The following is a 9,422-nucleotide window of genomic DNA, read 5'->3' as shown; positions in this document are numbered from 1 at the left end:
TCCCAATCTGCACAAAGGAGCATGGCTCCTCTGACCGTATTAGAGGGAGGAGACACATGTCTAGCCCTTCCTCCATCCTAAAAAAAAAAAAAAATGTTCTGAAGAATCCAAACAGCAGGGCAAAGCTTTCAAATCAGTAAGCCGGAAACTTCAAACATCACATGGTTTAAGGAGCATTGAAAGATCTCTTCCTACTTAAAGAAAAGCAACTTCTCATGATAATGGAAATGGTATATCAGAAAACATTTATCTTTTGGATCCTTTTGTAGTTCGTAAGTGTGATGATTGGGTCTTCACGCTTTTGTGTGACATGTACCTCCCAATAAACCTTGTTACGACGATGGCACATTACCCGTTTGACGTGAAACAAAACAAAACAAAACAAAAAGAAAACATTTATTTTTTTTAGAAAGAGCTTTGGATCCTTCTTCTTTTTAAAAATATATTTTATTTCTTTATTTTTAGAGAGGGGAAGAGAGGGAGAGAAAAAGAGAGAAAAACATCAATGTGTGGTTTCCTCATACTCACCCCCTACTGGGGACCTGGCCTGCAATCCAGGCATGTGTTGTGACTGGGAATCCAACCAGTGACCCCTTGGTTCTCAGGCTGGCACTCAAACCACTGAGCCACACCAGCCAGGGCAGAAAACATTTTTCTTTAATCCTTAAGCATTTTGTCTCAGAATCTTTTATTGACATTGAAATATCTATAAATTTGCAATTTATAAAGTTCACTTTATTTGATCCTCATAAAGGCATATGAAGAAGTCTCAGATCTCAAAGCTCTAGAACAGCTATTCTAAGGTCCCATGAACTCTAACTACAGTCATTCTGGGTTTGCTTTGCTTGATTTCCTTTTTTATATATTAGGGGTCCAGATAGGATTTCTTTTGGGGCGGGGGCAAACCTCACAATAAAAATAACAGAGACCTTGCCTTAAGCAGTTAGCAGCCCCCCCCTTAAGGATCATCATTTTTCATGTTGTGAATGTGGGTTTTTCTATAGCTATGAGTTCATTTCCTGGTTCATCAATGTGTTTATATTTCTTTTAGCACTACCTAATCAACTCCTCTATATTCTTTCAAAAGTTTTATCCTGATGGCACTAGCCATTTGTTCAAAGAGGAAGAAAGAGGAGAGGAATCATTTAATTGCCCAAATAGAGCTTTAAAAGATTCGAGGCAAATGGGCATTTATTGGTCTGTGCTCTCTCCTCCTGTCTCTTCCTCACTAGCCTCGCTCATGGCAGTGAGTCAGCGGAGGTGGGAGTGTTGTTCTCTACTGCCTTGTCCCGCTGTTCCCTGGAGCTGCTGTAAGAGCTTCATCATCTTTGCTGTACTTTTAGCTGTTGGAGTAAAGGGAACAAAAAATGAGGAGAATGCCAGTTTCCAGAGACTTCCGTTCTTCAAACATTTAAAAACAAAATCACTCATGAGGCATTCAACAACTTAGGCACTAAAATAGCTATATTTTGAAGAGAAAAAATTGAACATAAAACATGTTCCTAGGGCAATAAAATTGTTTTAAATGCCTCTGCCTGCTACATAAAAACTTTTCCAGAGGAAAAATAATACATGATTACTGTTGTCTGATCTAAATTCTTTTACTTCGTGTCTAATCTAAGAATATTTTTCTCCAAGGAGTGATAGCAGTTGGAGCTATGACACTTCGTTTACTCTGGGCATTATGTCTGACCTTTTGTCCACTGCCTGTGCCTTTTAGGGGAAATTAAATTATTGAATTAAGCTGTGACATAGGGAAGCCACAAAGAGAGGTAGCAGAGATAATTTGTCCTGTGGTCAGAGTTGTTGTGAGGTAATAAAAAGAGGATAAAATTGTATCTAGGAAAATTTTAGGAAAAGAATATAAAAACCCTTGATCCTTGACTTGAGTTCTTGTATGACTTGTTTATAATCTTGTAGTTCCTATAATTGCAAACAGAAGTTGCATTTTTTCCTAACTATTTCTATTTGTTTTTCTGCCCTATGAAGAAAAGTTTTACTTAATGTAAATACCTAAAGAAAAATTCCTATGGAAAGAGAATCTTCAATGCTTAAGAGTTCCAATGGAAGCCTTATAAATAAATGATTATTATAGTTACGACAACAAGAAGGCTGGGCAAATTAAGGACTCTGCTGCATTTTGAGAATGAAGTAGAATCCATTTTCTAAGCAATCTGGGTAAGAATTGAAGAATTCCTTTTTTAAAAAAAAATAACAATGGTCTCAAATCTGAAATAAAAGGTGCAAGAGATATCTAAGCTAATCTTTTAAACTGTGGCAAACCAGGCAGGGAGCCAAGGAATTGAATAAGCTTATTTTCCTCAATTTCTGCCACACTTGGGTTGTAGAGAACTGTTCACGGGGTATTTTAAATACATTGATATTATGAGGCAGGAAGAAATAGAACTGACTGATTAGTGGTAATAGGAGGAAGCTGTGCTACTGGGAGATAAGAAAGGGTATTCTTTGTGGAAATGTAGAGGAAACAGCAAATGATTATCAGACAAGCACATCAGCAGTGAGAATGTTAGAAAGAATTGAAGGACGGGCTGCACACAGCTGTCAAGATGACACCTTTGAAGGCCTTGGGGCCCCTTGTAATAGAGAGAAAGGCATGGAGATGTTTTCTCCAAACAAGCCATACAAATCCACACACACACACACACACACACACACACGTATATAGTGGAAATTGGTTCAGTGAAAACAGTACTGACTGGAAATTAGGAGAGCTGGGCATCCTTCCAAACTTTTTGTTCAATTAATTGACTTCTGGTACATCAATTCGATTTTCTCTTTCTTTTTTTTCATTCTGGAATGTACATCTTGTTTTAGTTACAGTATGGTTGACATACAATATTATATTAGTTTCAGGTGTATAACACAATAATTTGATATTTATATACCTTAAAAGTGATCACCTCGAAAAGTCCAGTATCCCTCTGTCACTATACAAAGTTATTGTGATATTGACGGCACTCCCTCTGCTGTGCTTTACATCTCTCTGATTTATTTATGTTATAAATACAGATTTTTACCTCTTAACCCCCTTAACCTTTTTGCACAACCCATATCTCTCTGGCAACTATCAGTTTTCCTGTATCTATGATTCTGTTTGTTTTGTTTGTGCATCTTAGTTTTTTAGATTCCACATATAAGTGAAATGACATTTCACATAACATAATATCCTCTAGGCCTATCCATATTGTTGCAACGGCAAGATTTCATTCCTTTTCATGGCTGAGTAATATTCTTATACATATACACATCCAATTCTTCTTTATACATTAATGTATTGGTGAATGGTGCTCACCTAGGTTGCTTCCATATCATAGCATTTTGTAAAGAAAAAAATGCTGCAGTGAATATAGGGATGCATATGTCTTTTCAAATTAGGGTTTTATTTTTCTTCAGATAAGTGCTCAGAAGTGAAATTACAGGGTCCTTTTTGTCTTTGTCATAGCTGTTGTTTTAAAGTCTATTTTATCTGATGTAAGTATTGTTATCCCAGCTTTTTAAAAAATTTTCACTTTCATGAAATAATTTTTCCATATCTCTACTTTGTCTCTGTGTGTCTTCCCACCTGATATGAGTCTCATATAGGCAGCATATGTAAGGATTTTGTTTTCTTATCCATTCAGTCATCTTCTGAATGGAGTACTTAATCCATTTACATTTAAAGTAATTACTGATAGGTATGTACTTATTGCAATTTTAATTGTTTTCACACTAGATTTATAAACAGTTGGTCTTCTGCCTTTATTATACGTTTGCCTTTACTAGTGACATTATTTTTTTCATATATTTTCTTATTTATAGTTTTGGACTTTTCTTTTCCATGGAAAGAATTCCCTTTAACATTTTGTAATGTTGGTTTAGTGATGATAAACTGTCTTAGTTTTTGCTTGTCTGGGAAAATCTTGATCTCTCCTTCAGTTCTGAATGATAACCTTGCAGAGTAAAGTATTCTTGGTTGTTGATTGTTCTCTTTAATCATGTTAAAAGTGTCATGCTACTCTCTTCTGGCCTGTGAAGTTTCTGTTGAAAAATCAACTGATATTCTTATGGGCAATCCCTTGTATGTATACCTTATATATACATTTGTAACTAGTTGTTTTTCTCTTGCCACTTTTAAGGTTCTGTCTTTATCTTTAACTTTTAACAATTTAATTACAGTGTGTCTTGGTGTGGGTCTCTTTGGATTCATCTTGTTTGGAACTCTCTGTGCTTTATGGACTTGGATGTCTTTTTCCCCAACCAGTTTAGGGAAGTTTTCAGCCATTATTTCTTCAAATAGGTTTTTGTCCCTTTCTCTCTTTCTTCTTCTAGGGCCCTTGTGATTTTTTAAAAAAGATTTTATTTACTTATTTTTAGAGAGAGAGGAAGGGAGGGAGAAAGAGAGAGAGGGACACATCATGTGAGAGAGAAATATCAATTGGTTCTCTTTCAAACACGCCCCAACCAGGAACTGAACCTGCAATCCAGGCATATGCCCTGACCAGGAATTGAAGTGGTGACCTTTCACTTTGTGAGATGATGCCCAAACAACTGAACCACACGAGTCAGGGCTAGGAACCCTATAATTCAAACGTTGGTATGCTTGATGTTGTCCCAAAGGTCCCTTATGCTAGCCTCATTTGTTTATTTTTTAATTTTTAATTTTTAAATCATGTTTATTCTATTACAGTTGTCTTAATTTTTCTACCTTTGCCCTCCTCCACCCATCCCACCCTGCTCCCCTCTCCCACAGTCAATTCCTACTCTGTTGTCCATGTCCATGAGTCATTCATACACGTTCTTTGTTTAGTACCTTCTCCTTCTTTCCTTTTAAAAAAGTGACCATCCCATCTGGTCACTATCAGTCTGCTACATGTTTCCATGCCTGTGGTTTATTTTGTTCATTAGTTTATTTTGTTGAATAGAGTCCACTTACAGGTGAGATCATATGTTATTTGTCTTTAACTTAGCGTAATATTTTCCATTTCCATCCATGTTGTTGCAGAAGGTAGGAATTCCTTCTTTCTTTTCTTTTTTTTAAAATGCAGATTGATTTTATTTATTTTTTTAAGTGTCAAAATCCATTATAAAATATTAAAAAATTTAAATCCATTATAAAGTCTCAGCAATTAAAACAACATGACACCAGCACAGAAATAATCAAGTAGATTAATGAAATAAAATGAGTATTCTAGAAAAAAAGTATATAATTGTCTAACGATGTAATATATGATTCAATTGATATTTCAAATCAATAGGGAAAATAAGCCTTATTTAACATTTAAGGTGCATAGATCATTATTACTTGAAATAAAACAAATATAGAGCCCTATTTCATGCATTATACAAAAAATATTCAGGTGAGTTAAAAATCAATATGTAAAATCTGGGAGTTTTAGGAGAAAATACAAAATAATATTTTCCTTACCGTGAAATAAAATATTCAAAGCCAGAAGCTATAAAGTAAAATATTGACAATATGACTATATTAAACATTTAAGACTATATAGTAATATACATATAAAAAAGTTAAAGGACAAGTAATAGAATAGGAAAGTACCTGCAGCACATCTAAAAAAGGGTTAATAGTTTGTTTTTTGTTTTAGGGAAAAAATTCTACAAACCTTTAATCAAAAAATGGATAAAGAATACCAAAAATTCATTTAAACCTTTTTAAAAATAATAGAAATAAGCCAGAAAATACAAAAACAAGTTTAGTTTCATCAAATAATAAAGTAACAATTAAAATAACACACCATTGTCACAATCAGATTAATAAGAATTATAAATATTGGTAACACCAAGTATTGGTGACTGTGAAAGGAACTGGATATTTAGAGACTCTTTTTCTTCGTCTTCTTAAAGCAGTCCCTTTAGCATATGTTGCAATGCTGGTTTGGTGGAGGTGTATTCTTTTAACTTTCTTTTGTCTGGGAAGCTCCTTATTTTGTCTTCCCTTTTAGTTGAGAGCCTTGCTGGGTAGAGCAGTCTTGGTTGCAGGCCTTTGCTTTTCATGACTCGGAATATTTCTTGCCATTCCCTTCTGGTTTGTAGAGTTTCTGTTGAGAAGTCAGCTGCTAGCCATATTGGGGCTCCCTTATATGTTACTACCTGTTTCTCCCTTGCTGCCTTTAGGATCTTCTGTTTGTCTTGGATATTTGCCATTCATGATGTGTCTTGGACTGGGCCTCATTGGGTTCCTCTTGAATGGGACCCTCTGTGCTTTCTGGACTTGTGTCACTTTATCTCTTCTCAAATGAGGGAAATTTTCAATCATTGTTTTTTCAAACAGGTTCTCTATCCTTCCTCCTCTTCTTCTCCTTCTGGTATCCCTATTATATGGATATGATTATGTTTCAGGTTGTCCTGCATTTCCCTAAATGCCTCTTCATTCTTTTTGAGTCTTTTTTCATTCTCTTGCTCTTTCTGGGGGCTTTTTTCTGCCTATTCTCCAGCTTGCTGATTCAATCCTCTGCTCTATCTAGCCTACTTTTGATTTCTTCTTCTGTGTTCTTCAATTTAGAAATTGCATTCTTCATTGCCTCTTGTCTCTTATTGATAGTATCTATGTCCTTTTTCATACTGATATAGTTTGCAGTAAGTTCCTTGTAGTTTCCCTGTAGTGTTTTGTAATTCTGTCTGAGCTCAGTGAGTTCATTGAGCTTCCTTAGAACTGTTGTTTTGAACTCAATATCTGATAGTTTACTTGCCTCTATTTAATTTAGTTCTCTTTCTGAGGATTCCTCCTTTCTTTCTGACTTGGGGTGTTTCTTTGCCTTCCCATTATTTGTGAGACTCTTCTTTTTTTGCTTCTGCTTCTTAAATTGATCTGTCTTGATTTCCTGACTTTGTGGTTGAACTGCTATAGTAGGAGAATGCTGTTTTTTTCTTTCTGGATCTGCCTTTGATGGTGTCAGATGTCAACCCTGTCTGACCTTAGGCAGTGTGTTCGAGACTTCCAAGAATCTACTGTGTGTGGTTGTCTCCTTCAGCTATTAATCTAGTCACTCTGCACTCAGTAGGCCGGCTTAGACAACACAGGATGGGGAGAGTCCCTCCTGAGGGGGCGGGGCTATTGGGTCCTCTCACGCTGCTGCTGCTCAGGGGAGTGGTTGGCCTGAGCAAGATGGTTCCTGTCTTATGGGGGATAAGCCAGCACTGGGATCCCGCCAGCTACTCTATCTATTCTCTCCCCAAATCCTCTGTCTCCAGTTTCTCCTTAATTGTCTCCAGATCACTATGTGCCCGCTTTAACCTGGAATCTACTATCTGTGGTTTCCACCCTGTACTCAGCAGTCAGGCTTTAGCACCACTGAGCCAGGGCCGAGTCCCTCCTGGGGTTGGGGCTATCATGTCCTCTCATGCTGTAGCCCCTCCGGGGAGTGGTCTGACTGAGCAAGATGGCTGCTGCCATATAGAGGATGAGTCAGCACTGGTATCCTGCTGGCTATTCTCTCAGTTCTCCCCGCAAAGACTCCTTCCCCAGTCTCTCCCCAGTTGTCTCTAGCCTACTCTGCCCCCTCCTTTACTGGAGACCAGGGTAAGTGGCTGCAAATAAAAATTTATGCGTTAACCCTTTAAATGGCTCTTTGCATCTCCAGCCGCCTGTCTCTGCCAGAGAGCAACCCTATTACTTTTCACAGCTGGCTGTTATCTGTGTACTTTTTGGGCTCTGGTGCTGTAGGCTGGAGAGCCCTGCTTATGGTTTAGACCCTGCTCTTCTCAGGGGGATCCCACTGACCGTTTCAATATCTTTTTGGTGCTGCCACCTGTGAACACCTCGCCCACCTCTTGAGTCTCTACTGCACTCCTTACTAGTTAGGTTGTGCTAAAGCTTATTCTTCTGTCTTTTGGAGGTTATAAGAATCCTTTCTCACTATTGTTCCATTGTTTGTTCCAGGTGATTCGTCCACAATTTAGTTGTAATTCCAGATTGGTCCTGGGAGGAGGTCAGCATGACTTCCACTCACTCCTCCACCATCTTGATTCTCCTACTTGTTCTTTTAAATTATTTATTCTTTTTTATCTTTCAGTTGGGTGATTTCCACTATCCTCTCTTTCTAATTGCTGATCCATTCTTCTGTATCATCTGATCTGCTGTTGATTCCCTCCAGTGTATTTTTCACTCCAGTTGTTATATTATTCAGTTCTGATAGTTCTTTTTAAAAATAATTTTTCTCTCTTTGCTGAAGTTTTCATTGGAGTTTCATTTGATGGAGTTTATTCACTTGTCTGCAGAGTCTGATGTGTATTTTTTAAAATTCATCTTCACTTGAGGACATTTTTTCCTTGCTTTTAGAGAGAGAGGAAGGGAGAAAGAGAAACATAGATGCAAGAGAGAAGCATCAATTTGTTGTCTCCCATACATGTAGCTAGACCAGGGATTGCACACACCCACAACCATGCTTGTGGTCAGACCAGGGATGAAACTGTCAACTTATGTATGTGTCCTGACCGGGAGTCAAGCTTGCAATCTTTCAGTTGTGGGATGACACTCCAACCAACTGAACCATACTAGCCAGTGCTGATGAGTATCTTTATGTTTATTACTTTGAACTCTTCATGTAGTATGTCACTTACTTCAGTTTCATTTAGTTCTTTTCCTGGGATTTTGTCTTGTTTCATTTATTTTTTGAACCTAGTCTTTTCCCATTTTGCCTGTTGGGTTCAATGTATTAGGGAGGGCAGCTATGTCTCTTGGTCTTGAAAAAGTGGCCTTATGTAGAAGGTGTCCTGTGGGGCCCAGGGGTGGAAATACCCCTTGTCATCAGAGCCAGGTGCTCCAGAGGTGTTCCTTGGGTGGACAAGTGTTGCCTCCTATTGTGGTGTGCTTCAACTTCTGTGGACACACTGGCAGGCAAGGCTGGTCACTGGCCCAGTTGGCTGTGAGGCCTGGCCACAGCTGTTGCAGCCATGCTGGTTTGCAGGGCATGTCTTCAGTGCAGTTGGCTGTGAGGCACAGGCATGCTGTTGCAGACACACTGCTCAGCCCTAGTGCTGACTGAGGCTGCCCATGGGGTGTGGCAGGGCAGGGACTGCTTTGGACAGGTGACAGCCTGGATGAGTTCTCAGGGAAATGCCAGAGTGGGGTAAACAGTGTTAGCAAGGTTAACAGAGTGTCAGAAATGGCACCTGCCAGCATCTGACCAGCTAGGTGGAAGGAGAGCAGAGGAAGGGGAAAGAAAGATGGTGCCCATCAGCACTTCTGACTCAGGAGAAAGTTTTGGCAGGTCCCTGTCCCTCCAGCACGCACTCTAAAATTAGTCAATGTATCACCTTCATGTAGATGCTTTTCAAACTGCCTCTGTGCTGGGACTTAGAAGGAACACAACTTGGGTTTCCTATAGCACTTTGGCTTTCCCAGACATAAGCCCCACTGGCTTTCAAAGCCGGTTGTTATAGGAGTTCCTCCTCCTGGTGCAGGT

General features: G+C 38.6%; 1 non-coding gene across 1 annotated transcript; it reads left to right on the top strand.

The window, feature by feature from the left end:
* Window positions 1-257: 257 nt before the first annotated feature.
* LOC129085138 (small nucleolar RNA U13) lies at window positions 258-362 on the top strand. Its single transcript, XR_008530645.1, has one exon. It is a non-coding gene; the product is annotated as a small nucleolar RNA U13 (small nucleolar RNA).
* The last annotated feature ends 9,060 nt before the right edge of the window (window positions 363-9,422 follow it).

The sequence above is a fragment of the Pteronotus mesoamericanus genome, unplaced genomic scaffold (genome assembly GCF_021234165.1).
Source record: "Pteronotus mesoamericanus isolate MK-2021 breed Mesoamerican mustached bat unplaced genomic scaffold, CSHL_Meso_final scaffold_21, whole genome shotgun sequence".
Lineage (NCBI taxonomy): Eukaryota > Metazoa > Chordata > Mammalia > Chiroptera > Mormoopidae > Pteronotus > Pteronotus mesoamericanus.
Note: the sequence above shows the minus strand (reverse complement) of the source record. Positions and strands in the feature narration are given on the sequence as shown.